This window comes from Hemiscyllium ocellatum, unplaced genomic scaffold (genome assembly GCF_020745735.1).
Source record: "Hemiscyllium ocellatum isolate sHemOce1 unplaced genomic scaffold, sHemOce1.pat.X.cur. scaffold_2925_pat_ctg1, whole genome shotgun sequence".
Taxonomy (NCBI): Eukaryota; Metazoa; Chordata; class Chondrichthyes; order Orectolobiformes; family Hemiscylliidae; genus Hemiscyllium; species Hemiscyllium ocellatum.
This window is the reverse complement of record NW_026868250.1, coordinates 6,738-33,095: the sequence shown is the minus strand read 5'-3', so window position 1 is coordinate 33,095 and position 26,358 is coordinate 6,738. Positions and strand designations below refer to the sequence as shown.

Here is a 26,358-nt window from a genome sequence, read left to right as displayed (position 1 = left end):
TTTTCTTTAATTTTATTTGCTGTGCAAAAAACTTTTACAACATTTTAAAACCAAAATTTACAAACTTTGTGTTAAAGATAAATGTTAAATAAAATCCATCAAACCTTCCCTCACTGAAACCTGTTGTGGAAGTGCAATCTCCTGGAGAATCCCTGCCCACTCCTTCCTACCCGGGCTCCATGGCTATATACATACCTGGGAGATAGCAGCAGGAGGAGACCATTCAGCCTTTCAATCCTGCTCCACCATTCAATGGGAAACAGCTGACCATCCAGCTCAGTCTCCTGTTCCTGCTGTGTTCCAATCCCCTTTCATGACTTTACCCCGAAGAACTATATCTAAGTCCTCCTTTGGCTTCACTGCCTTTTGTTCCAGTGACGTTGCTGTGTTACTGTGTGGGTGTAGGCAGGGGTAATGTGATGGTGCTGCCTCCTGGAGGATGCACTCAGCGTCCCTCACCATCCTGCAGTAACATCAACTGGGGTTCAGCAACTAGAGATAGAAACCATTTCCAGGATATGGGCATCACTGGCTCAGCCAGCATTTATTCCCCATCTCTAGTTACCCTTGAGAAGATGGGAGTGAGCTGCTGTCTTGAACCATTCACAGTCCATTTGGTGCAGATAGACCAACAATGCTGTGTGTGAGTGTTGCAGGATTTTGGCCGAGTGATTCTCTATCTTTGGTTCTTCAAATGCTGGTTAACATAATCACAATCTGCACATGATTTGAGATTTCAGTCTGCAAATCTTCACCATCTAGCACCCTGTATAAAGGAATATGTACAGATTAGAAATTCAGAGCAGACAATTCTAGCTTCTTTGGAATATCTTTTTCCCCTTTCTTCCCCCGAAGCTGTTACCCTCCAGCCCACTTACTCTCTCCCACCATTCTGACTCTGCTACCCCCTAATGTACACCCTCCCCATTCTCATGGAGTTACTGATAAACAGATCCATGCCACCACTTCCCGTCCCTGGTTAGACTCTGCACCCTTTCTGGGTTCACTTCCTTTCCCTTCAGTTGCTGCAAGTCAATAATGTAACAGCAGAATGAAACAAAAGGAAACAGAAAGGGAGGTGGCAGATCCTGGACAGAAGAGGAACCTTCAGTCTGGGAGAATGGGTCAGATCCTTCTTTGTTTCCCATTTGTTGATTCCCAGCATTACAATGAATTGGGGATGGAGAGTGGTCCTACATGGGTGTGGTGACCCCCTAACAGATCAATACCAGAAGCAGATGCATCCCTTCCCCAGCCAATCACAGTGTGAAATACTTTCTGCAAAGTATACTTACCTAAAGCACATGCTCCAAAACCCGCCCACATTCTGTACATGTACAGTGCGGGGTTTCCCCACACACGTGTGGTCCCTGCCACAGGGATTGTGGGTGTTGTAGTCCCCAAGAAGCCACTGGAGCCCTGTCTCTGGAAAGTGTATGAAAAATGTGGACTGGAGGGTGTTGTGTATAGGATCCCCATTCAGACACACAGGACATATGGGCTGTCACTGGGTTTTACTGAGACACCTGCTTCCACAACCTGATTTTCTGATGTAAGGAATATAGATTCAGCCAACTGGGGCGTGGGAAGTGAATAGGAGGAGCAGATTTTAAGCAGAGGTGGCTCAATGGTTAGCACTGCTGACTCACAGTGTCAGGGACCTGGATTTGATTTTAGCCTTAGGTGACTGTGTGGAGTTTACACGTTCTCCCCGTGTCTGAGCGGGTTTCCTCTGGGTGCTCCCGTTTCATCCCACAGTCCAAAGATGTGCAGGTTAGGAGGATTGGATATGCTAAATTGCCCACAGTGTCCATGCCTGTGCAGGTTAAGCCATTAACCATGGGAAATACAGGGAATGGGTGAGTCTGAATGGGATGCTCATTATAGGGTTGGTGTGGACTCCATGGACGAATACCCTGTTTCTGCACTGTAGGGATTCTATTCTAATTTCATGAAGAAGAATGTACCTATCTCAATGTGCTGTGAATCTGTGGAATTCCCTCTTCAAAATGCAGTGGATGCCAGGACAATGAGCAGATTTAATGAAGAGATACAGATGTTGAATTTGCAATGAGATGAAGGGTGAGAGAGAGCAGGCAGGAAAACCCAGCTGAGACCGAGGTGAGCTCAATCATCACCGTATTAAATGGTGGGGCTGGTTCGAAGGGCTGCATTCCCTCTCCTGTACCCAGTGCTCATCTTCTTATGGTAATAACTGGAAAGCTGAATCCAAAACTCACCACCCTCCCCAAAGGAGTCATGATTTGGAGATGCTGGTGTTGGACTGGGGTGTACAAAGTTAAAAATCACACAACACCAGGCTGTAGTCCAACAGGTTTAATTGGAAGCACACTAGCTTTTGGAGCGACGCTCCTTCATCAGGTGATTGTGGAGGGCTCGATCATAACACAGAGTTTATAGCAAAAATTTGCAGTGTGATGTAACTGAAATTATACATTGAAAAATTAATTGTCTGTTAAGCCTTTCATCTGTGAGAATACAGTGATAGTTTGACTTCTTTCATGTGTAAATCACAAAACCCTTCTTTTTAAAGTTGCATTCTCAGGTTAGCTGCTAACAATGGTTTATAGTGAGACAATATGTTGAAGGTGTTAGTTCCCTTTGTTCTCTGCCTATGACCTGATGTTTAGATTGATCCTCTCTCCACAGTCACCACGCTAACATGGACTTGGCTGTACCTCAGTAATTTTCCCAGTCACACTGACATTTGAAATATTCACCCACGGACAGAATACACACCTTCCCTTCCACATGAAAAAGGCCAATGATATTCAGATCGGCACGGATCAAGTAACTATCAAAACTGAAAATGAAGTTCAATTTAAATTTCTCATCTGCAAATCTGCCCTTTCAGTTCTCTACAACAGAGAAAACAAGTCACCACCGTTAACACAGGATGGAAATTCATAAGACAATTATAGTATTAAATTGCAGTTTCTTTGTTCCCCCAAAGCTTTAAATCTCAGTCTCACAATTTCTCTCTTCTGTGAACTGAAATCCAAAATAATCTCCTCACTCCTTCCCTCCACACCTAGTTCTAACACTCTCCTCTCTTTGAATTCAGCTTCCTAGCTCCTGCCTACAGACTAAAAACCAAAAAAAGGGGTGGCACGATGGCACGGCAGCCCCACAGCACTAGGGTCACAGGTTCGATTCCAGCAATCCAAAGATGCGCAGGTCAGGTGAATCGGCCAGGCTAAATTGCCCATAATATTAGATGCATTAATCAGAGGGAAATGGGTCTGGGTGGGTAACCCGAGGGTCGGTGTAGACTGTTTGGGCCGAAGGGCCTGTTTCCACACTGTAGGAAATCTAATCTAATCAAATCAATGAGTCTGACTCGGAGCCTCCTGGGTGTTGGTGAATCCTCCCCACACCTCCCAGGGCTTCCTTCTGGGACAGAACGGACTGACGTTTTCCCCCCCAATCTGGAACCTCTTATTTATTCCCCTACTCCGATCCTCTGATGAGAACCATCCTGCACACACTGGCCAAATCATATCTGGTTGAATAAAAATGAACTAAAATGAATGTTCCTCTCCGTAACATCCCTGAATCTTCACCCGAGTTCTGATAACTTTCTGCAAAATACTCCCCCACTGATACGCCGACCACTTGTCCCGATACCAGGGGAGGGGCCATTCCCCTGGGTCCTGTTCCCAGAGGGAGGAAGGGAGTGAGCTGCCAATGAAAGATCAATCCCACACACCCACAGCCGCTCTCCCTGGCACTGACCCACCTTGCACATACACCAACAATTGCCCAGCACTGCGCCCATGCACCGGTCTCCCCTCCTGCTGAGCATGCTCCAGATCACACAGGAGCCTGAGTGATTGACAGCAGCCACTGCCCAATAGGGTGGAGGGGGCGGGGCTGGAGGACTGGGACAATGGGATTGTAAACAATGAATGAATGTGGAGGACACTGGGGGATGGACAGGTCAGTGAGGGACATGAGCAGTGCAGCAGCAGGAGGGGATCCTGGACAAACTGAGCAATGGGAGAGTCTAACAGGAGAGAAACTACAGGAAGGTTTTGTTTAGAGGCTCAGGCAGGGACAGCTGGGAGACAGTATGGCCTGGTGGCTTGGGCAGGTTTTCCAATCAGCCACTTCAAAGATGCTGTCACTCAACTTTGAACCTGATCCTCCTGGTCCAGAGGTAAGGACACTACCACCATTTCTTGGTGGACTAGAGGAAAGAAGGGAAGATGTTCTCCGTCTCACTCACATGGAAACTCCATGAGCTCCTACCACTTACTGTCTCTGGTGGGGATGGAGGAGACAGAGCAGATGGGAGCAGGGTTAGGGATATAGGGACTGCCTTTGAAAAGGAACTCACTGTGTTGGTGATATTAATAAGACTCGATACACAGTCACTAACACAAAGCTGGTGTACGTGAACTTTATCCAGAATATGAACACCCATAACTGGGTGACGCAGACTCCAATGTACAGAGTTAAGTCCTGTATACTATTAACAGCTTTGTGTGTGAGAAATCACGTCTCATGAACTTAAGTCAGGGCAAAAGGGTGGAAATCATCTACATGGTCTTCAGTAAGGCGTTCAAGAAGGTTCCCCATGGGAGATTAGTTAGCAAGGTTAGATCTCACGGAATACAGAGAGAGAACGAGCCGTTTGGATACAAAACTGGCTCAGAGGTAGAAGACAGAGGGTGGTGCCAGAAGGTTACTTTTCAGATTGGAGACCTGTGACCAGTGGGGTGTCACAAAGGATCGGTGCTGGATCCACTAATTTTCATAATTTATATAAATGATTTGGAAGTGAATATAGAAAGTATTGTTAGTAAGATGACATCAAAATTGGAGGTGTAGTGGACAGTGAATAAGATTATCTCAGATTACAACGGGATCTTGGTCAGATGGTTGAGGATTGGCAAATGGAGTTTAATTCAGATAAATGTGAGGTGCTACATTTTGGAAAAGCAAATATTAGCAGGATGTATACACTTAATGGTAAGGTCCTCGGGAGCGCTGCTGAACAAAGAGACCTTGGAGTGCAGGTTCACAGCTCATTGAAAGCAGAATCGTAGGTAGATAGGATAGTGAAGAAGGTGTTTAATATGCTTTCCTTTATTGGTCAGAGCACTGAGTATAGGAGTTGGGAGGTCATGTTGCGGCTATACAGACATTGGTTAGGTCATGCTTGGAATATTGCGTGCAATTCGGGTCTCCTTCCTCTCAAAACAATATTGTGAAACATGAAAGGGGTCAGAAAAGTATTACAAGCATGTTGCCAGGGTTGGAGGATTTGAGCTATAGGGAGAGGATGAATACACCGTTTTCCCTGGAGCGTCAGAGGCTGATGGGTGACCTTATAGAGGTTTATAAAATCAGTAGGGGCATGGATAGGGTAAATACACAAGGTCTTTTCCCTGCGGTGGGGAGGAGGTACGATGGGGGGTGGGAGACAGAGGGGGGAGACTGAGAGGGGAGGGTGACGGTTAGTTTGTAGATCTACAACACAATCCTGTTCCTGTTTTCTCCCCATCCCCTTCAATCCCTCTGAAGGGCTCAGAGTAAGTGCACAGACCCTGGAAAATAGAGCTTTAGGGTGACCAAGTGCTGAAGGTTGCATTTGGGACGTTGACCTTTATTAGTCTGTGCACTTTATCAATAAATGGACCTGGGTTCAATTCCACTGTCCTGGATTCATGTCAGTGGCCACAGACGCGCCTGTCTCTGACCCTGACTACTGGATCCCCTGTCACTATAGCTCTGCCATTCTCCTTCCTCCCGTTCTGTGCAGCGGAGCTCTCTGTGGGGTCATGAACCTGGCTGTTGCTGATTTCCCCTGAGAGGCAACCCCACCTGTTCCCTCCCTTATAGAATCCCAAGCGGTGCACAATATCTGTATGAGAAGCGAATGATCATGGGGAGTCCTGCACTCCCTTCCTGAGCCTTTTGCTTGATCTGATGGTCACCCATTCCCTTTCTGCCTGTGTAACCCTCACCTGCAGTGTGACTAACTCACTAAACGTGCCGTCCATAACATTCTCAGTATTGCTCCACAGTGAGTCCACTCTCAGCTCCAGGTCTGAAAAGCAGTTTCCCAGTAGCTGCAGATGGACACCCTTCCTGCACACACAGCCGTCAGGGACACTGGAAGTGTCCCTTATTTCCCACATTGTACAAGAGGAGCGCCCCACGGGTCTGAGGGCTCCTGTAACAATGTGTCTCTAGTTTCAGCTAGTTACTCCCATTAGGAGAATTTAAATGAGCAAAAACCTTCCTTCTCTTCCAACATTTCCATTATCATCAAAAGCCCCGATCTTTACTTAAGCTGACATTTTACACTTTAAAAACTGTTTTAAAAAAAACACTCAGCAGGTATCGCTTACAACTTGGCTGTTCCCTTTGGGAACATGTGAATTGCTGAATGGCCTGGACTAAAACTGAAGCTGTGGTTCACCTTCTCCCTGTCTCCCCTCGCTCTATTTACACCCAACTCCAAAACACTCTCATTGAACCAAGCAGCCCTCACGGTGCAGCCCTGTCATTTTCATTGTCTGCTCACACCTACACTGCCCTCAGCCTCCTGTACTGTTCCAATGCATCTCAATGGGAGCTGAAGAACTGCATCTCATCTTTCAATTCAGCCCTTTGTAACCCCAGAGTCAATACGGACCTCAGCAGTTTCTGAATGAACAGACAGTTGTCAAAACCTGGAACATTCCACCCGAAATGGTGCTGGAATTTGAGTCCATAAGGAATTTTAATCAGAAGCTTGCAGGGAATTGAAAATGAGGAGTTTACAGGTTAACATCAGAAAGTGGGTGATTGGGTCTAAATCTGACAGTTCCTATGTAGAGACGAGGTGTAATTTGGACAAATCTGTGTTCCCTCTCAGGGCCCAGAATTGAGCACAAACCCAAAGGGTGATCCCTTGGAACATCTTTCTGCTTTTTGCTTGAAAAAAAAGAGATACTTTCCCACAGACAGAACAGACACACCTTTCTCCTTCCCCAGTTAAATGTCAATGGTATTCCGATCCTGATGACCCTGCTGACGATAGAAAGTTGATTTTGAGATCCCTGTCTCAATTATTAAATAAAATCCTATAAAATGAATTCACAAAATAAAACTCACAGTCAGTGCAGGCTGAACAGTAAAGACAAATACTTCTCTTGGTATGTGTTTGATGTGTAAATGCTCCTCTTCAAATCACCCCGACCCCACCCAGGAAGAGGATATGCCCATGCGCCTCGCTGTACCTTGTCCCCAATAAAGATGGTGGCCATAACCCAGAACCCATCACCGCCTGAGGCCCACAGCCGTTTTCCCATTTGCTGTAAACGTGGGACCAAGAGTTTCTAATTCAGGCCTAACTACCTGTACAGAGTGTAATTAAACCCTTCCAGTCTAAACTGATCCAACTCCCCTTTCCTCCTCCTGCACACACTAAGGGTCATTCTAGGTCCAGTGACCCTCACTCAGAACTGACTGCAGCTGGGAAAATTAGAATCCCTACAGTGTGGAAACAGGCCATTCGGCCCAACAAGTCCACACTCACCCTCTGAAGAGTTTCTCAACCAAACCCATTCCCCGACCCTATTATTTTACATTTACCCTGACTAATGTACCTAACCTATACATCCCTGAACACTACGGGAAATTTAGCTTGGCCAATTCACCTTACTGCACATCTTTGGACTGCAGGAGATAGGGGGTAAAGAGTAAATAATAGGTGGGGACAGAGCCCAAAAGAAAAAATAACATTTGGAAAGAAAGGAGTAGATAACAATCTGCTGGGAGGGTGAATAGCTGTGAATGGAGGGGACAGGAACCTGTGTCTGGCAGCAGCTCAGTGGAGGTGCTGGAAATGGCAGTTGATGATCTACGTTCTGCTGCAAAACAGACCCTGAGCTTCCAGCTGCCTGCTACTTTAACACACGAACCTGTTCCCTGGCCAACATCTCTGTCTCATGCTTACTGCAGTGTTCCAGTGAAGCTTGATGCAAGCTGGCAGAACATTCCAGAACATTCCAAAACACACCATATTTCAAGGACTGCAATTTCCCCTCCTACGTGGTCAACAATACCCTCCAGTGTATCTCCACCACTTCCCGCACCTCTGCCATTGAACCACACCTCTCCAACTGCAACAAGGATAGAACCCCCCAGTCCTCACCTTCCACCCAGATACAACGCATCATCCTCCGCCATTTTCACCACCTACAATCAGATCCCACCGGAGATATATTTCCCTCTCCATTCCTTTCAGCATTCCACAGAGACCATTCCCTGTGAATCCTAGTCAGATCCATGCTCCCCAACAACCCACCTTCCACTCACAGCACCTTCACTTGTCAATACAAGAGGTGCAAAACCTGTGCCCACACCTCCCCCTCACCTCCAACGGACCATTCCCCATCCAGCAGAGATTTTCCTGCACATCCAAACACCTCACCTATTATGGCCTTTGCTTTCGATGTTGTCTCCTGGGACACCAACTTGCGGAATGTTTCAGGGAGCATTTCTGGGACACATGCACCAACCAACCCCACCATCCTGTGGCTGACCACTTCAACTTCCCTACCCACTCCTCCAAGGACATGCAAGTCATGGGCCACCTCCACCACCAAATCCCAGCTACCCGACGCCTGGAGGAAGAAATTGGGACCCTTTAACCACAGAATCAAGGTTTCCTCATCTCCCCTCCCCTGCCTTATCCCAGATCCAACCCTCCAACTCGACACCACGCCCTTAAACTGTCCCACCTGTCCACTTTCCTTTCCAATTATCCACTCCACCCTATCTCCATTACCCTCTAACTACATCTACCCATTGCCTTCCTAGCCCACTTCCCACCAACACCACACATCCCTCTTATTTATCTCTCAGCCCTCTTACTTCCCACCCCACTCCCAATCCCGGCATTCCTGATGAATGGAATATGCCCAAAACGTCGATTATCCTTCTCCTGGGATGCTGCCTGACCTGCTGTGCTTTTCCAGCGCCACATGTTAACGCAAGTTGGAAGAACAACACCTTATCTTCTACTTGGGGACCCTGCACCCCTCTAGCCCCAGTATCAAAATCAATAATTTAGGTCCTGAACTCTCCAATGTCCTAGCGCCATAGCCTCTTAACCCACACACCAGGCCTTGTTAGTACATAACCTACCATTACACATTAGCTATAGTTAGCCACTAACAGTCCCCATAAACGGCTATTCACCCTGCCCCAGCCAGATCGTTATCCACTCCTTTGTCCAACTGCTCCCATCTCTTTGGACTCTATCACCACCTATCATTTACTCCTTAACCCCGATCTTCTGCATATATACCAACATTTTTTTTCAGTAGCATCAGTTCTGAGGAAGGGTCAGCAGATCCAAAATGTTAACTCCGATTTCTCTTCACAGATGCTGCCAGACCTGCTGAGCTTTTCCAGTATCTTTTGGCTGTTGAGTGAGATTTACAGCATCCGCAGTTCTTTTGTTCTAATTTACCAGGAATTTCTAATTTAAGTCTAGCAGCCTAAAACTGTGCGTTTATAAACCCTCCCAGTCCACAATAACTCAATTTCTTCCCCAGACTTTGCAGTCTCTCCCACTCCCTTCACACTCATGAGGACCTCTCTCACAGTGACACTGCGCCTGCACAGCTCATGGCCATGTGTTGGCCTGCTGGACCCACCCCAATTCACTCCCATTGGCCGAAGGATCACGCCAATTCTCCTATTGGTCTGAAGCTGCTGTCAATCACCTGGGCCCCATTGTGACATGAGTGGGCTCCTCCCAAGAGCATCGGATGATGAGGGGTGACCTCATAGAGCTTTCTAAAATCATGAGGAGTATGGATGGGAAAAATAGACAAGGGCTTTTCCCTGGGGTGGGGGAGTCTAGAACGAGAGGGTGTAGGTTTAAGGTGAGAGGGGAAAGATTTAAAAGGGACCCAAGAGGCAACTTTTTTCACACTGAGATGGGTGCCTGTATGGAATCTTCTGTTTGGGGAAGTGGTGGAGGCTGGTACAGTTACACCATTCGGCATCTGGATGGGCATGTGAATAGGAAGGGTGTAGAGGGATATGTGCCAAATGTTGGGATATCTGGTCGGCATGGACCAGTTCAACCAAAGGGTCTAATTCCATGCTGTATGTCTCTTGGACTCTGCCCTGGGATGAGCTTCATCATTCACAGTGAATGGGGCAGTAACGCAGAGCACAGGGGTTTGGGGCTATTCAGCTGTACTGGCCCCTCTGGAGATGGTGCCAGTCTATCCCAACTCACCTCCCATTTGTCTGTAGCCCTCCAAATCCTTCCTTAAAAAAGTTAAATTCCAAATTTGTTTTCTCAATAACTACTGAATCTGCGTCCAAACTGTTCCAGATGCTCAGAACTTAGTGAGTACAATAATCTTCACATTTTTAACCTGTTTTATTTGCCATTTACCTGAAGGTAGTTACTCAAAATTGTGACGTTAATAATTTCTCCGTCTGTCTCTCTGTAAATTAAATATCCTGGAAACAAATCTGCTCCTGGTCGAAATCCCTGCCTAACCTTCTCAGCTCCAAGGAGAATTAGTTGATCTTCTGCTAACTCTCCATAAAAGAGAAACCCATCTTAATTTTAGTAGTGCCATAAAGATGTACAGCAGAGAAACAGACCCTTCGATCCAACTTGTCCATGCCGACCAGATATCCTAAATTAATATCATCCCATATGCCAGCTCTTGGCCTGTATCCTTCTAAACTTTTGCTAATCACATACAACATCTCAAAGGCATAACTGGGTACTTGTACCTGCCTCCACACTTCCTCTGGCAGCTCCTTCCACACACGTACTATGTTCAGCTGGAAACATTGCCCCTTAGATCCCTTTTAAATCTTTTCCCTCACACCTGAAGCCTGTGCCCCCAAGCTTTGGACTCACATATCCTGGGAATAAGACTCTGGGATTTCATCCTATCCATGCTCCTCACAAATGTATCCGATGCTCCAGGGAAAACAGCCCCAGCCTATTCACCCTCTATCTATATAGCTCAAACCCTCAACCCTAGCAACATCTTTGCAGATCTTTTCCGAACCCTTTCAAATTTCATAATATCATTCCGATAGCGGGGAGACCAGGACTGAAAGCAGAATTCCAGAAGTGGCTGAATCAATGTGCTGTGCAGCCGTAGAATGACATCCCAACTCCACTACTCAATGTACTGACCAGTAAAGGCAAGTACACCAAACACCTTGTTCACTACCCTGCCTATGATTCCACTTTCAAGGAACTATGAACCTGCACTGAAAGATCTCTTTGTTCAGCAACACCCCCCAGGACCTTCCCATTAAGTGTATAATTCCTGCCCTCATTTGCTTTTCCAAAATGGAGCACCTCACATTTATCTGAAATAAACTCGATCTGACAATCCTCAGCCCATTTGATTGATGTCCCATTGTACTCTGAGGTAACCTTCTTTACTGTCCAGTGCACCTCCAATTTTGATGTCTACTGTAAGCCTACTAACTATACCTCATATATTCACACACAAATCATTGATATAAATGATGAAAATCAGTGGATCCAGCACTGATCCTTACACCATATTGCTCATCACAGGCCTCCAGTCCGAAAAGCACTACTCTCCGTCCCCAACCTTCCCGCCAATTTGTATCCAAATAGCTGGCTCTCTCTGCATCCCATGGTGTCTAACTTGCTAACCAGTCTGTTATGTGGAACCTTTTTGAATGTCTTTCTGAAGTCCAAGTTAGTGATGTATGTACAAAGCCATGCTGACTATCCCTAATCACTTCTTGCCTTTCCAATTACATATAAACCTGTCCTTCAGAATTCCTTCCAACACCTTGTCTGCCACTACCCTCAGGCTCACCAGTGTATTGTTCCCTGGCCTTTCCTCATCACCTTTCTCAAATAATGGCTCCTGTCTTGCAGCACCTCACCTCCGGCTATCGGTGATACAAATCTCTCAACGAGGGGCCCGGTGATCACTTCCCACAAAGATTTGGGATACACCTGATCAGGTCCCACAGATTTACTCAGCTTTCTGTATAAGACATCCCGTACAACCTCCTCTGTAATATGGACAGTTGTCAAATCATCACTATTTATTTCTCCAAACTCTCTCGCTTCCATATCCTCTTTCAGTAAAAGCTGACATGAAATCCTTGGGTAGTATCTCTCCCACCTTCTGTGGTTCCACAGACAGCCTTGTTGATCTTTGAGGGTCCCTATTCTCTGCCTGGTTACTCTTTTGTCCTTAGTGTTTGGTAGAATCTCTTTGGGTTGTCCTTAAACCTCTTTCCCCCCAAAGCTCTCTCATGTATCCTTTTTGCCCTCCTGTTTTCCCTCACGTGTACTCCTACTGCCCCTATACTCCGAGGGATTCACTCAAACCCAGCTGTCCGTAGCTGCCATATCCCTCCTTCATCTTTTTGACCAGACCCTCAATTTCTCTAGACACACAGCATTCTCTACACCTACCAGACTTGGCTTTAACAGGAACATACTGTCCATGTACTCTTGTTGTCTCATTTTCACAGGCCTATGGAGGCAATGGCAGATGAGGACATGGAAACAGTCACTCTCAGTAAAGAGGTAGTGTTGGAAAGATAACAGCCCAAAAGAACATGGGTCTCCTGGCCGTGATGGAATGCATCCCAGGGGACTAAAAGAGATGGTGAAGGGTTTATTGTCCTTCCTTGCTAGAGGGATGGTTATGCTGCAGTTGTACAGGGTGCTGGTGAGGCCACACCTGGAGTACTGTGTACAGGTTTGATCTCCTTACTTCAACAAGGATGTACTGACACTGGAGGGGGTGCAGAGGAGGATCACTAGTTTGAGTCGGGGGTTGAGAGGATTGGTGTATGTGGAGAGACTGAATAGACTGGGATTATACTTGTTGGAATTTAGAAGAATGGGAGGCTGTATTGGAAAAAATAAAATTAAGAAGGGAATAGATAAGATAGAAGCAGGGAGGTTATTTCCATTGGGGGGCGGGTCAGTCTAGAGAGCACAGCGTCAAAATAAGGGGGTATCTGATTTAGGACAGAGTTGAGGAGGAACTTCTTCAGCCAAAGGGTTATGAATCCGTGGAATTCCCTGCTGAGTGTAGCAGTTGATGTTATCAACTTGAATGTCTTTAAGGCAAAATGTAGATTTGCAAACAGGAATCGAATTAAGGGTTATGGTGAGAGAGCAGGAAAGTGGAGCCGAGGCCATGAAAAGATCAGCCCTGATCTTATTGAATGGCAGTGCAGGCTTGAGGGGCCAGATGGCCTACCCCTGCTCCTATTCCTTCTGTTCTTATGTTCCCACTTTCCAGCCGTCCCTTTACCTGGGGGTTGCAAAGAAATATTGAAAGTTCTTGCCTTGTACCATCAAAATTCACCTTTGTCCAATTTTGAACACCAACTTTTAGATCTGATCTATTATTTTCTGCAACTATTTTAAAACCAGTAGAATTGTCGTCAAAGAATCCCAAGTGTGGAAGCAGGCCATTCGGCCCATCACATCCACACTGACCCTCAGAGCCTCCTATCTTACCCCTGTAACGCTGCATTTCCCATGACCAATCCACCTAGCCTGCACATCCCTGAACATTTCCCATGGCCAATCCACCCACCTGCCCATCCCTGAACAATACGGCAATCCAGCCTGGATTCTCCACCCAACCTGCACACCTTTGGACTGTGGGAGGAAACCAGAACACCTGGATGAAACCCACACAGACAACCTCAATAAGGTGATCGTCCTGTTCTTATTTCCCAGTTCCACCCAAGTAATTTCAACGGGCGAACCCCCATGAATATCCTCCCTAAGCACAACAATAATGTTATCCCTACTCAAAAACACCATTCCACCTTCTCTCTTATCCCCCTTTCTACCCTTCCTCATATCTATTCCCTGGAACATTAAGCTACCTGGCCTGTCCAACCTAAGCCACGTTTCTGTCATACCCACTATATCCCAGTCCCATGTTCAAAACCATATCTTAAGCTCATCTGCTTTCCCTGTAAAACCTCTTGCATTGAAATAAATGCAGTGCAGTGCTATCAAAAGGACAGACTGATGGGCAGAGGGGGTGGGATGGCCCTGTTGATGAGGGATGACGTTCAGTCCCTTGGGAAAGGGGGATACACAGAATCAGGAGATGTAGAGTCAGATTGGAGGGTGGCTAATGTTATCCCACTTTTCAAAAAAAGTTGGGAGAGATAAAACAAGGAATTATAGACCGGTTAGTCTGATGTCAGTGGTGAGAATGACGCTGAGTCAATTACAAAAGATGAAATTATGGCTCATTTGGATAGCAGTAATAGGATTCGTCAGAGTCAGCATGGATTTACAAAGGGGAATATACTGACTTGGATTGAAAATTGGCTGGCTGACAGGAAGCAAAGAGGAGTGATAAACGCTTCCTTTCGGAATGGCAGGCAGTGACTAGTGGGGTACCACAAGGTTCGGTGCTGGGACCACAGCTGTTGATAATATACATTAATAATATAGATGAACATCTTAAACGTAATATTAGCAAATTTGCTGATGACACAAAGCTGGGTGGCAGGGTGAAATGTGAGGAGGATGTTATGAGAATACAGGTTAACTTGGACAGGCTAGGTGAGTGGGCGGATGCATAGCAGATGCAGTTGAATGTGGATAAATGTGTGGTTATCCACTTTGGAGGCAAGAACAGGAAGGCAGATTACTATCTAAAAGGAGTCAAGTTTGGTAAAGGGGAAGTACAACGAGATCTCGGTATTCATGTACATCAGTCAATGAAAGCAAGCATGCAGGTACAGCAGGTAGTGAAGAAAGCTCACTGCATGCTGGCCCTCATAACAAGAGGAATTGAATATAGGAGCAAAGAGGTCCTTCTGCAGTTGTACAGGGCCCTGGTAAGACCGCACCTGGAGTATTGTGTGCAGTTTTGGTCTCCACATTTGAGGAAGAGCATTGTGGCTATTGAGGGAGTGTTGGGTAGGTTCACGAGGACAATTCCCGGAATTGGCGGAATGATCATATGTTGAAAGATTGGAGCGACTGAGTTTGTGTATACTTGAATTTAGAAGAATGAGAGGGGATCTGATTGAGACCTACAAGATTATTGAAGTGTTGAACACTCTGGAGGCAGGATGCATGTTCCCACGGATGGGTGAGTCCAGAACCAGAGGACACAGGTTAAAAATAAGGGAGAGGCCATTTAGAAGAGAGTTGAGGAGAAACGTCTTCACCCAGAGAGTAGTGGACACATGGAATGCACTGCCCCAGAAGGCAGTGGAGGCCAAGTCTCTGGATAATTTCAAGAAAGAGATGGACAGAACTGTTAAAGATAATGGAATCAAGTTTTATGGAGATAAGACAGGAACAGGATACTGATTGTGGACGATCAGCCATGATCATAATGAATGGTGGTGCTGGCTCAAAGGGCAGAATGGCCTATTCCTGCACCGATTGTCTATTGTACCTTGTCAGTCCGACCTCATTCTGTGCCTTGCCCTTGCCTGTCTAACTTCTCAACTGTACCAGCCTCAGGGTTACCTCCTTTCTCACTATCTCTTTAGGATTACCCCCACGCCCTCACTGGTTTAATGCCTCCCGAGTAGCACTAGCAAATCTCCCTGCTTGGATATTAGACACCTTCCAATTCAGGTGTAATCCATCCTTGTTATGCACGTCACCTCTCCCCCAGCAGAGATTCCAATGATCCAAAAATGGGAATCCTTCTCCCCTGTATCAGATCCTTGGCCACGCATTCATCTGCTCTACCCTGCTATTCCTACTCTCGCTAGCATGTGGCACCGGGAGTAATCCAGATATTACGACCCACAAGATCCTGCTTATTATCCTCCAGGCTAATTTGCTATATTCTCTCATCAGTACTTCATCCTTTTCTCTTATGTCACTGGTACCAATGCACAGCGACCTCCCACTGATCATTCTCCCCTTTCAGAATATTCTGCACCCTCGGAGCCATCCTTCACCCAGACAGTAGGGAGGCACCACCCCACTCTGAGGTCTCACTATCAGCTACAGAAACTGCAGTCTGTGCTGCAGACTAGAGAGCCCCCTATCACCATCGATCGCGTGGAACCTGTTATACCTCACATTATACTAGATTCATTACACTAGTAACTTGGCTGTCAGTGCGATATTCCCCTGAAAATGTGACCCCCGACGCTTTCCAAAACAGTATACTTGTTGGAGATGGAAATAACCACAGGAGACTCCTGCACTACTTGCCTTCCGCTCCTCCATTTCCTAGAGGAAACCCATCTACCTGACTGGATCGGCAGTTTTCCTACCTTTCTGAAACTGCCACCTATCACACCCCCATGCTCCTGTAAATTCTTCATTACCTTTAACCATTGCTCCATCTGATCCAGGAAATCCTACAGGATTTGCATCCTCACTTCCTGCAGACAATCAGATCATTGAAACCTTCCTTAATCTCCCACATCCAACAGGAAGAGCACATCACTGTACGAATGGCCATCTCTGCACCTTAACAGTCCACAGACCCAGAAAAAGGCACACAATCTTACAGCTTTACAAAACATGACTCTAGAATAAATTAGTACCAATATTTTATATTAAAAAACTTTATCAAATTATCATAAGATGTGTATTTAAAGAAATAAACTGTCGCCCTACTGAATGTTGTAGCTTTACTAAAATAAAACAGATTAAGATTTATCTTTGAAGGGACCGAAACCCACTGAGCTGTGAGTCACAGATGAACAGCACTAAACAGAACCTTCGGTCAAATTTGTCCATGCCGACCAGATATCCGAACCTAATCTTATCCCTCTTGCCAGCACCTGGGCCATATCCCTCTAAATCTTTCCTATTCATGTCAAGTATCCAAATGCCTTTAAAATACTGTAATTGTCAGCCTCCACTACTTCTTCTGGCAGCTTATTCCATTCAGGCACCACTCTCTGCATGAAAAAGTTGCTCCTTAGTTCCCTTTTATATCTTTCCCCTCTCACCCTCAACTTATGCTCTCTATTTCTGGACTCTCCTACTCAGGGAAAAGACCTTGTCTGGTTACCCTATCCATGCTACTAATGATTTTATAAACCTCTATGGAGGTCACCCCTCAGTCTCTGATGCTCCAGGGAAAGAAAGCCCCAGCCTTTTTGCTCTCTTTCTGCAGCTCAAACCCTGACAGTATCCTTGTAAATCTTTGTTGAACCTCTTCAAGTTTCACAACATCCTTCCGATTCACGGAGAACAGAATTGCACACAATATTCCAAAAGAGGCCTAACCAATGTCCTGTAATCACCTTCCAACTTCTATACTGAATGCTCTGATCAATAAAAGAATGTATTCTAAACATTTTCTTCAGTATCCTATCTACCTGCAACTCTACTTTCAAGGAAATATGAACCTGCACTGCAAGATATCTTTGTTCATCAACACTATCTAGGAATTTGCCACTAAGTGTATCAGTCCTGTTAAGATTTGCTTTTTTAAAATGCAGCACGTCACATTTATCTGAATTAAACTCCATCTGCCACTTCTCACCCATCTGAACAACATCCTGTTGTAGTCTGAGGTAACCTTCTTCGCTGTCCACTATACCTCTAATTTTGGTGTCATCTGCAAACTTACTAACTATACCTCCTATGCTCATATCTAAATCATATATATAAACGACAAAAAGTAGTGGACCCAACACTGATCTTTACGGCACTCTACTGGTCACATGCCTCCAATCTGAAAAACAACCCTCCACCACCACCCTGCCTTCTACATTTGAGCCAGTTCTGTATCCAAACGGTTAGTTCTCCCTGTATGCCATGAGATCTAACTTTGCTAAGCAGTCTTCCATGGGGAAGCTTGTCCAGTACCTTACTGAATTCCATAGATCACGTCCACCTCTCTGCCCTCATCAATCCTCTTTGATACATCTTCAATTAACTCAATCAAGTTTGAGAGACATGCACAAAGTCATGCTGACTATCACTAATCAATCCTTGCTTTTCAGTATACACATGCATCTTGTTCCTCAGGATTCCCCCCAACAACTTGCCCAGGCTCACCGGTCGTTAGTTCCCTGGCTTGTCCTTACCACCTTTCTTAAATAGTGGCACCATGTTAACCAACCTCTAGTCTTTCGGCATTTCGTCTGTGATAATCGATGATACAAAATATCTCAGCAAGAGGCCCAGCAGTCACATTCCCAACTTCCCACAGAGCTCTAGGGTACACCTGATCAGGTGCTGGGGATTAACCAAGCTTTACAGGTTACAAGACACCCAGCACGTCCTCCGCTGTAAGATGGACATATTCAACTTCTATTTTCCCACATTCTATATTGCCCATGTCCTTCTCCACAGTAAACACTGATGCAAAATATTTTGTTAGTATCTCTCCCATCTCCTGCGGCTCCACACGTAGGCTACCTTGCTGATCTTTGAAGAGCCCTATTCTCTCTCGAGTTACCCTTTTGTTCTTAATATATTTATAAACACCCTTGGGATTATTCATAACTCTATTTGCCAAAGCTATCTCATGTCCCCTTTTTGCCCTCCTGAGTTCCCTCTTAAGTATACTCCCACTGTCTTTAATGCTCAGGATTTTTTTGGTATTTTTGGATTGGAATAAATGCAAAATATTACATCTTGATAAAACAAACGAGAGCAGACTTACACTAATTAAAAACAGGGCATCGAGGAGTGATATGGAACAAAGAGGCCGAGGGGTTCGGGTCTTTCAAGTCTGTGTCACATGTAGACAGGGTGGTTAAGAAGGTGCTTAGCACACTTGTCACCATTGCTCAGACCTTGGAGTACAAGAGTTGGGATGTTATTTTGGATGTTGGGGAGGCCTTTTCTGGAATTCTGTGTCCAGTTCTGGCCATGCTGATATCGGGAGGACATTATGTATTTGGAGCGGATTCAAAAGCGATTTACCAGGATGTTGAGGGGAATGGATAGTCTGAATTATAAGCAGAGGCTGGATAGGCTGCGACGTCTTTCACTGGCGCGCAGGAGGCTGAGGAGTGACCTTATTAGACTCAAATCATGGATGGGTGGTATCAGTAATGTGAACAGCAGGTGTCCTTTCCAGGAAGGAACCCGATTCAAGACTGGGTACACAGCTTTTAAGGTGACAGCAGAACAGCTTTAAAAAGAGATTCGGGGATTTTTAAAAAATATTTGTTCAGACAATGGTTTGTGTGTGGAATGAACTATCAGAGGAAGTGGTAGTTGTGAATCAAATTACAATTTGAGGGTGGCACAGTGGCTCAGTGATTAGCCCTGCTGCCAGGGCCCCAGGTTCGTTTCCAGCTTTGGACAACTGTCTCTGTGGGACTTGCCCATTCTCCCAGTGTCTGCATGGGTTTCTTCCAGGGGCTCCAGTTTCCTCCCTAATGAGAGAGCAGCCCTATGGTCTGGGAGGACAATGCTGACTTTCCCTTTTACACAGTGATGCCACTGTGTCTCTGGGATGGGGAGAGGGAATGCTGAAGGGGTGGATGGGACACCACTACGGCACAGTGCTTTGTCCTGGAGGATGTTCACTTTCTTTAATATTGTTGGGGGCTGCACTGATGTAGGCAAGTGGAGAACGTTCCAACACAATCCTGATGTGTGTCTTATAGAGAGCCGTGGGCGGCATGCTGGCACAGTGGTTAGCACTGCTGCCTCACAGCGCCAGAGACCTGGGTTCAATTCCCGACTCAGGTGACTGACTGTGTGGAGTTTGCACGTTCACCCCGTGTCTGCGTGGGTTTCCTCCGGGAGTTCTGGTTTCCTCCCACAGTCCAAAGATGTGCGGGTCAGGTGAATTGGCCATGCCAAATTGCCCCTAGTGTTAGGTAAGGGGTAAATGTAGGGGTATGGGTGGGTTGCGCTTTGGCGGGTCGGTGTGGACTTGTTGGGCCGAAGGGCCTGTTTCCACACTAAGTAATCTAATCAAACAGACACTGGGGAATCAGGGGTTTGGGGAAACTGAGGTTGTTCTCCTTGTAGCAAAGGCAATTGAGGGGAGCTGTGACAGAGGGATTTACAGAAATTATACATTATAATAATAAACCTTACACCCATCAGCTCATTATACAAGGATTACAGGACACACATAAAAGGTTTGGGAAGATTCAAAGAGAACTTTTATGCAGCAAATGGGATTCAGATGGAATACAATACTCACACACAATGCGAATATCCAGGTCCTGATGAATTGACTAATTCAATCAGAGTTTGGTGTTACAATGACTGAGATTACCATCTGAATGTCCACCTGTAGTATCCTGTAATACAAGTTTATAAACTCCATCACTGTCAGTTCAGGTTAGAAACTCACACCATCTCCTCCTCCTGGCCCAGGATGACTGGACACATTACCCCTTGTGGAGGTCAGCAGTCAGTTCAGGGGGAAACCTCTGTGGGTTTCTGTGAGTTTCCACCTTGGGATTTCATGCGACTGAACAGGGCAGATTTTTGACACATGGGACAGAATATTCCAGGAGTCAGTGAGATGCGGAGAGCAGGATTTGCTTCTTTTTTTTCCCTTCCGTGCTGCCGCTGTGCCTCATCAATAAGACATGGGGGGGGGGGGGGTGAAAGGTTCATGCAGCTCGATGGGCAAGTTGTCTCCATTCTGACCAATGGGCAGCAAGTTCCTCCCATAGAGTATCTCTAAAAACAGAGCATCTCTGCATGCTTCACACTGCCCACTGTTCCCAGTAAATGTTTAGAAGAATGGGTGGGGGGGGGGGGGGGGGGGAAATTCCTAGAAAAGGCATAACTGTAAAGTGCTAAGAGGATTGTGAAGAGAGAGAGATACACAGGAGAAGGGGGCAACAAGTTGTCAGATGGAGTATAATTTGGGAAGATGTCAAGTCGGTCAGTTTGGAGGGGACAATAAGAGAACAGAGTGCTATTTACATGGTGGAATCTGTAGAAAGCTGCACCAGAAAGGGATCTGGGGTAATTGTGCAGGAAACACTGAAAGCCAGCAGATTCTGGGCCAGTCACGAAATCAAGGGTTCTGTTTCGGATTCACCAAGTTTAAGGTAACACAGACACGGGTAAGGGGTTTCAGTAGCAATGGAGCTGGGGTGAGGTGGAGACAAGCAACGTTTCAGAGATTGGAATTCCTGGTGTTTGTGATTGTGTAGATGTCTGATTAGAAGGTCACCTTGAAGTCAGATATGACAGCAATATTGTGAAGAGTCTAGTTCTACCTCAGACTGCACCCAGTGAGAGGGAGGGGCTCAGCAGTAAGGGAAAGGAATTTGTATTAGCAACTGAAGGTAATGGATTTAACCGTAACAATGTTTCATCGGAGGAAATTGCAGTTAATCAAGTAGTGGGAATGTGATAAGCAGTTTGATAACTGAGTAACAATGGAGCAATGGAGAGGGATGATGGGGAGGGAGAGCTGGGCATCGTCAGTGTACATGTCAAACCTCACACTGTGCTTTTAGACAATGTCACCTCCTGGCAGTATGTAGGTGATAAACAGTAGGGACCAAGGATAGATCCTGGAGGGACACCAAATACAAGGAATTCATAAAGGAAAGGGAGAGTGGGGATGGAGCAGGATTTACAAATGATGGTGAGGTTAAATGTTAGTTTTTTTTTGCAGAATGGATGAGAAGGACATAACCAGAAAAGACAGACAGACAGAACAAGGAACAATATCTGTGAATTGGCGAGGGGGAGTGACGGGGAGGAAACAGAGTTGGAATGTCTGTGGTTTAGCGAGACTAGGAAAAGATCAAGATGAGCTCTGATAAGACTTGACAAGAGGAGAAAGATGTAAGTTTGGGACAAAAACCAGGAACACCATGTGAGGCAGTTTGTCTCAGTGGGCTAGTGGGATGGAGGGAAGCAGCAGAGGCAGCTGGTCGGATTGTCTCAGTCTTAGTGACAGAGAAACTCAGTGTGCTCCTTGCTCTTGTTGTTGGAGAGAAGGATGGAGGAGACAGGATGGTGGGCAGTGTTTACAAAGAAACAAAACCAGGGTTAGTGATGTTTAAAATGAGTGAACAAACCTAATGTATTTAACTTTTATCCAGAATATTAAAATGTACAACTGAAGTCCCTGTTCGAATCCCAGCTCGGCAGACGATGGAATCTGAATTCATGAAATAATAACGAATTAGGAATCTCCTGATTTCCAAGGAACTATTGTCAATGGCAGAAAATATCCTGCCAACCTGACAGTCGCCCAACAAGCTACTCACTGCATTAATCACTGCAAAGTCTCAACAAAGGAATGAAACTGGATGGACCACTTGGCATCTAACAAGGCACCAGAAAATACAACCACAGAATCAGCCCTCTCGGCTCTGCAACATCCTGCTCACTAACATCCGGGTTTTTTGTGCCAAAACGTGGCGAGCTGTCTCACAGACTAGTCAAGGAACAGCCTGACATAGTCATCCTCACAGAGTCATCCCTTACAGATAATGGCTAGACACCACCATCACCATCCCTAGATATCGAGAGTGTGATGATGGAAAAGCATAACAAGGTGAGGCAGCATCTGAGGCGAAGGAGAATCGATGTTTCGAGCCTAAGCCTTTCATCAGCCTGACCTGCTGTGCTTTTCCAGCACCATACTCTCCACTCTGATCTCCAGCATCTGCAGTCTTCACTTTCTCCTGAAATCTCTGGATATGTCCTGTCCCACCAGCAGGACAGACCAGGCAGAGGCGATGGCACAGTGATGTACACACCTTTTGCCCTGGGAGTACTCAGCATTAACTTTGGACACCAGGAAGTCTCATGGCTCCTGCTGATTACCACGTACTGTGCTCCCACGGCTGACGGATCAGTGCTACTCCATGTTGAATAACACTTGGAGGAAGCACTGAGGCAATAAAATGGTGACAAGCCTACTCTGGGTACAGGATTTCAATGTCCTCTACCAAGAGTAGCTCAGCTGCAGGATTACTGACTGACTGGTCGGGTCCTCAAGGACATAGCTGCTCAACTGGGTTTGCAGCAGGCGGTCACGGAACCAGCAAGATGGAAAAACATACTAGATCTTATCAGTATGAATCTATCAGCTGCAAATGTATCTGTCCATGACAAGAGCGACCATCCCACAGTCTTTTTGGAGACAAAGCCTCACCTTAAAGTTGAGAAAAACCTCCCTTGTGCTGAGTGGTACTATCACCATGCTAAATGGGACAGATGTAGGATCTCAAACTGGATATCTCTGAGGCACTGTGGGATAACAACAGCAACAGAACTGTACTCCAGCACAATCTGTAATCTCATGGGTTTGTACATCCCGCACTCACCCATCACAATGGACAGGAAAGGATGGCATGCCATGAGCAGCACCAGGCATACCTAAAAATGCAGTGCCAACCTGTTGAAGCTACCAAACGGGACCATCTGCATTTTAAACAGCATCAGCATCAAGCAACAGAGCTAAACGATCCCACAACCAATGGATCAGATCAGAATTCTGCCACACCCACTTGTGAATGGTAATGGACAATTAATCAACTTGTTGCAGGAAGCACAACAGATATCCCCACCCTAACTAACGGAGGGATCTCACACATCCATGCAGCATTTGCAGCAATTCTCAGCCAGTTGCAAAGTGGGATGATCCATCTCAGCCTTCAACAGTGGTTTCCAAAATCACACACGTGAGTTTTAAGTCAGTTTGATTTAGTTCGAATAAGACCAAGAAATGGTTAAGTAGTGTAAAGGCTATGGGTCCTGCTAACATTCTGGCAATTATACTGATAACTTGTGCTCCAGAACTTGCCACCCACAAAGCCACGTACCCATCCAGCACTGGCATTGACTGACAATGTGGAACATTGCCCAGGGATGTTCAACACAAAAACACAGGTCAACTCCGACCCAGGCAATTTCCCTCGATCAGCAGGAAAGTGATGTAAGTATTCATCAACAGGGCTATCAAGCAGCTGCTTAGCAACAGCCAACTGAGTGACACTCATTTTAGGCTCCACCAGGGCCACTCAGCTCCCGATTGTGTTACCACCTGATTCACAACCTGACAACCAGCTGAATCCCAGAGGTGAGGTAAGAGTGACAGCCCAGTCCCACTCCAACACCACTATTTCTAGCTGATTCCACCCTCATCTCAGCTCATATACTGAAACTCTCATCCATCGTGTGTTATCTCCAGACTTAAATTATCCAAACACACTCCTGGCCAGCCTCCCAAATTCAACCTCCCTGTAATCTCAAGAAAAATTGAAAGCTCTATCGCCCACGTGCTCACTTCTCCCCAAATATGTTCACCCGTCAAAAGGCTCCTATAAGCAACAACAATTTAAAATTCTCATTCTTGACTTGATTCCTGGCTGTTCTCATCCCTAGCTCCATGCACCACACATCCTTTGAGACCTCGTCAATCCATTTACTTCGAGACTCCTAATAATTTGTTAATTCATTACTTCAACTGTGTAGCTGATTCTACAGTTGCTAAAGCAACATGGTCTGGAATTTGCAGACAAAACATCACAGGTCTGCGTTCCACCTTTAAGACATCCCTCAAAACCTGCTTTTTGGCAATGCTTTTGGTCACCTGACCTAATATCTCCATCTCTGGCTTTATATCTAAAATTCTCAATGATATTTTATATGAAATTATAAGCATGATAATAAAATTACAAACTGTTCTTGGTTTGGACATTATCTTCAAATCATCACTGTTGCTGTAATGAATAATCTGTAATGTCTCTTACCCAACCACATTGTGGGAGCACCTTCACCACACAAACTGCAGCTGTACAAGAAAGTCAAGCATCACCCTCTCCACAGGCAACAGGGCTTTGGCATTAATCACTGGGATCTGTGGAAAGAGAAACACAGTTCAAGGGGGTGCAAAATGCATGACAGGGAATGAAAGTGGTGCAGAATTTGATAGTCAGAAACTGAAGGAAAACACACTTGCTTATTGGAAAAAAGAATTCTTGACTCAAAAATATTCAAGACAAAATAATCTGATAATAGAGCAGCACATGGTCAGGGGCTGGGCCACGTGAAAAATTCATTTACAAATGGTCTGTAAAAGTAATAATACAGTATTAAACAGACCAAACATACCCCCATGGTTGGAGACTGAGGAAGCTAGACATTGACAAAGTGGTCCTGAGGGAGCCCAGAGGTGAATCAGAGCAGGATTGGCTGCTGTCATCACAATGACTCTGTACCAGAGAGAGGCTGCACATGCGCCTGGCTGCACCTTGCCCCCTACAAAGATGGCGGCTCCGCACGTGTCCAGTGAATCGTTGTCCCGAATAAAGATGGCGGCGCTCACTCAGGCCTGCAGCCGCTGAGGAAATTCCCCATTTACTGCAAACACGGGACTGGGACGTTCAAATTTGTGTTTTCCGACATGCACAATTTGTTTGTAAAACCTCTCCGCTCATGACAACACAGCTTCTCTCACATTTCCCTGATTATTTCTTTCCTTACCGTATCCTTTCTCTCTATAACTTCCCGAGCATTTATTACAGCGACTCTGCGTCGGGCGCGAGGGTGATCACATGGTTTACTTAGCTCCGCCCTTCATTCACTGTGATTGGTTGGAGGATCAACCTCCCGCAAGGTCCTCCAGCTCCGCCCACCGTCCTTTCATTGGTCCGGTGCTGACATCAATCACCTGGGGTCACTGTTGGCTGGAGCATGCGCAGTGTGTCCTGCTTGTGCTGAGATGTTGGGTCATGTGATGGGAGGTAACAACAATGACTGCAGATGCTGGAACCCAGATTCTGGGTCAGTGGTGCTGGAAGAGCACAGCAGTTCATGCAGCATCCAAAGTGCAGAGAAAAAGCCCTTCATCAGGAATAAAGGCAGTGAGCCTGAAGCGTGGAGAGATAAGCGAGAGGAGGGTGGGGAGAAAGTAGCATAGAGTCCAATGGGTGAGTGGGGGAGAGGATGAAGGTGACAGGTCAGGGAGGAGAGGGTGGAGTGGATAGGTGGGAAAGAAGACAGGCAGGTAGGGCAAGTCCGGACAAGTCATGGGGACAGTGCTGAGCTGGAAGTTTGAACTAGGGTGAGGTGGGGGAAGGGGAAATGAGGAAACTGTTGAAGTCCACATTGATGCCCTGGGGTTGAAGTGTTCTGAGGCAGAAGATGAGGCGTTCTTCCTCCAGGCGTCTGGTGGTGAGGGAGCGGCGTGAAGGAGGCCCAGGACCTCCATGTCCTCGGCAGAGTGGGAGGGGGAGTTGAAATGTTGGGCTACGGGGCAGTGTGATGGATTTGTTGGGGTGTCCCGGAGATGTTCCCTGAAGCGCTCTGCTAGGAGGCGCCCCAGTCTCCCCAGTGTAGAGGAGACCACATCGGGAGCAGCGGATACAATAAATGAAATTAGTGGATGTTTAGGTAAAACTTTGATGGATGTGGAAGGCTCCTTT

General features: G+C 46.1%; 1 long non-coding RNA gene across 2 annotated transcripts; it reads right to left on the bottom strand.

Annotated features, from left to right (window-relative positions):
* LOC132812707 (uncharacterized) lies at positions 1-25,472 on the bottom strand. Of its 2 annotated transcripts, none has more exons than XR_009643767.1 (4): positions 25,418-25,472; positions 24,685-24,791; positions 20,151-20,250; positions 1-766 (listed from the first exon to the last, which is right to left on the bottom strand). It is a non-coding gene; the product is annotated as an uncharacterized LOC132812707 (long non-coding RNA). The 2 variants fall into 2 exon arrangements; XR_009643766.1 differs by lacking the exon at positions 1-766 and adding an exon at positions 16,411-16,492.
* Positions 25,473-26,358: the final 886 nt, after the last annotated feature.